We start from the raw sequence: 3,919 nt of genomic DNA on the forward strand, positions 1-3,919 counted from the left end.
CTTATTTTGTGATTTTTGAATGTATACATCCATCCCAAGTACCACTAAACCTGTTGTATAAATGAAACTAAAGATACATTGATAGCAGAGGCTCAAGACCACATGAAATATGTACTATCTGCATAATAACTATGAATGCATCATTGAGTCACCTAGCCAATGTGTTGAAAGGTGTAGCTGACCTCACAAATCACAGAATGGTTGGGGTTGGTAGGGACCGCTGGAGATCATCTAGTCCAACCCACCTGCTAATGCAGGTTCACCAAGAGCAGATAGCACAGGAATGTGTCCAGGCAGGTTTTGAATTCGGTTATTGCTGCTACTTTAGGCTTCACTCTACAGTTCATCTCTGTTTCTAAAGTACAACGAAGCTTCCTGTCTTTGTTCTGTCTTCAAGGCCATGACCCTGCCAGTTCAGGATTTAGGGGACTGGGGACAGCACATTTTCACTGTTTTGTCTAAACTGCCCTATGTGATTTGTTATAGAGTTCTCTGAAACTGTGTTTGGGTGCTGCCCTGAAAACTTTGAAGCTTTTATCTCTGTGCTTGATACTTTTACAGTTCAGAGTTGAACTTCTTGCCCTGTACCTTCTCCAGTAGTCATTGATCACCTCTTAGCTTTAGAGGGATGTGTTAATTACAACTGAGTGAATGCAAAATGAGTGAATGCAAAAAGTTAAGGTGGAATTAAAAATGTTTCAAAACATAATTCTAGGACATGCAGCAGATATTCTGAAGAATGGACTCTCAGGTGCAACACTTTGTGATGCGTCTGGATAAGCAGAATTTTTTTTTCACTGTTAGTGGAGCGTTAACTTTTCACATACCTAGCATTTGCTTTGGGATAAAAGGTGCATCAAATTACGGGGGAAAAAATAAAAAAGGAGGATGTTACTTTATCAGCCATCTTAAAAAAATTATTTTTGTTTCTACTAAAATAAATGAAGTTGGAGTCTGTTTCCCAAGAGCTGAGGAAGAAGACATTGTTAATCTTTCACTTACAGGAGATGGTGTCTCATTTGATTAGTACATGAAGTCATGTGTCTAGTAAGATAGAGAGAGCTCTTCCGTCTCCCAGTGGATACATTACCAGCTTCATTCCTCACCTTGTAAGTAGTTTTAAATAGCCTGAAGAAGTTTCCAGAAATTGTTTCTATAAACCAAAGCAGAGTTGAAAGAAAGAACGTATACTTAGAATGTTGCTTTCTGTCTAGCAGAGCATTGGTGGCATTCGACTGAGATGGGTATGTTGTTGAGCAATGCTTGACAGTTTCCCTTTTGTTTCTTCATTTTGAAAACTAACACCTTCTTGCACTGATACATGTTTTGGATTCATAGAATCATAGAATGTCCTGAGTTGGAAAGGAACCGTAAAGATCGTTGAGTCCAACTCCTGTCCCTGCATATGACAACCCCACAGTTCACACCATGTGTCTGAGGACGTTGTCCAGTCTCTTCTTGAACACTGTCAGGCTTGGGGCCGTGACACCTCACAAAAGTGGCACTGTTCCAGTGCTCCAGCACCCTCTGAATGACGAACTTTTTCTTAATGTCCAACCTGAAACCTACCCTCTCACATCTTCCTGCCATTCCCTCGGGTTCACAGAATCACAGAATGTCAGGGATTGGAAGGGATCTCAAAAGGTCATCCAGTCCAGTCCCCCTGCAGGAGCAGGAACACTTAGATGAGGCTACACAGGAATGTGTCCAGGTGGGATTTGAATGTCTCCAGAGAGGGAGACTCCACAACCTCCCTGAGCAGCCTGTTCCAATGTCTGAGAAGAAGTTTCTTTGCAATTTTAAGTGGAACCTCCTGTGTTCCAGTTTGAACCCATTACCCCTTGTCCTACCATTGGTTGTCATCAAGAAGAACCTGTCTCCATCCTCATGACACTCACCCTTTATATATTTGTAAACATTAATGAGGTCACCCCTCAGTCTCCTCCAAGCTAAAGAGACCCAGGGAACACCCTACAGAGAAAGAATGAGCAATAACAAGAGGACCCATACAGATTCCCAGCTGTAGAGATGCCCCATTACAAAAAACAATAAAAAAACAAAGCAAACAAAAAACAACAAAAACACACATAAAAGCCAAAAAACCCACAACCAAACAGACAACCCACACATCCACCATCCAAACCAGTATATATCAACAGTAATTATGGACATTTTGGAGTATGTAGTTGGTGAGGAAATATAAAAAAATAAGCACCTAAAATATGACAATAAGTGCATAAGACTTCTATAGCTTGTTCTTTTATGACTCATGGTTTAAGTTCTTATTAAATATCTGAACTTTATTTTTCAAATGGAAAATGAACAACCAGGTAGGCAGTTCAGAGATTAATGTTTTCAAAGATGGAAGTTCATCAGTTACGTTAGGCATTTAGAAGTGTCATGGAGGCACCCCGAAGCTAGTTTAGGCAGACAACAGGAGAGAGTCCCAGAACTGAATGCAGTACCAAGGAACTGAAGTGGGTTGAAGTCAGGTTGGGCAGGAGGCAGCAGGCAGGCCCTGCTCAGTCATGTCCCGGGGTGGTGCTGGCATGGACGGCGGGGTGGCCAAGGGGTGCTCAAGGGAGCAAGAAGGGGTCTGGGAAGGAAAAGTATTAGCATATTTTGCTAGGTGTGTTGCAAGAGGGGCAGAGTGGGAAGCAAGCTGCAGCTTCTCATGAGGAAGGGATGGCCATCATGGCTGTAGGGCCGCCAACCATGTCTGGGCCCACTTCTGAGCCAAAATGATGCTCGAGATTATAATACTTTCCTCCCCCTGCCAGCACCTGAGATGTCCTAGGCCCTAGACAGCTGCCCAGCATCAGTTGCATTGACAAAAATAACACATTTTCTTCCTTAGCAGAGGCAAAGGAGTTTCTTCCCTAGAGGCAAAACCCAATGATTTGATCACCCTCTATGCCCTCACCAACTTTGAACATCTACAGAAATTGCCTTTCCAAACCAGCATTTTTTTCCACTGTGTTCTACTTTCCTCATGTTATTATAGGCCCTGATAAGCCTGAAAATGAACAGAAATTACCTCTCTCCTTGCATGAAACATCACACCATTCCCTTATACCACCTGTCATGTTTAATTTTCAGGAAGTGATCAGTATTTATGAATCCCAGGGAGACAGAGGTTTACTTTTTCTGATTGATGGCATCCTTTAAAATTAAAGCAGTTCTGAATTTGCTAGATTTTTGGTGGATTCTTACTTTCTGATCCTTAAGTATAACAACCTTCCTCAGCGCCCTCCTGCCCCACTGGGGCAGGTGGTGGCAGTGGGGTGGTCATCCGTGTTCCATCCTGTCCCCCACAGGCAGGATGTGGCCATTTGGGACAGGACAGGTCAGGCTGGGGTCCCAGCTGCCCATTGTCCCCATGAGCGCCCCTGCTCCACCGCCCTTGCCAGTCCAGCTTCCCTGCAGAGCCCACAGCAGCGGCACCTGCGTGCATCATTTTTGAGCATAATTTTTGTGTATTTGCTACCAGGCTTTGCTCTCCATCACTGCTCCGCAGCTCCACTTTGCACCCCAGTTTACTATATATGTTTACACATGTGAGATACTGTGCATTTGTGCTCTTTATTTTACCCTTAAACCCAGTTTTAGCCAGGTCCAGGCCTGCATTGTTTTTACTGACTGAATGAATCACTATGGGGTCTCCAGTGCTAGGCCTGTGCCCCATCTCTTAACACCCCATGCCTCTTCTCCTCTATCCCACATCCTTGTCTCCACTTCTCAAGGCCACTGATAATGTATCAGGCATGTGTTGCCCTACGCTGCTTCGTTGCATTACAGTCATAAATATTTCATTCTTCAAGGAATGGCAGTTAGTTACTTCTAGTTGTAAAAATCTGTGGTTGTAACATACAAGGACAAAACAGTAAAACAAATCAGCAACAGACAACAGGTCAGTTAC

This window comes from Columba livia, chromosome Z (assembly GCF_036013475.1).
Source record: "Columba livia isolate bColLiv1 breed racing homer chromosome Z, bColLiv1.pat.W.v2, whole genome shotgun sequence".
NCBI classification, from domain to species: domain Eukaryota; kingdom Metazoa; phylum Chordata; class Aves; order Columbiformes; family Columbidae; genus Columba; species Columba livia.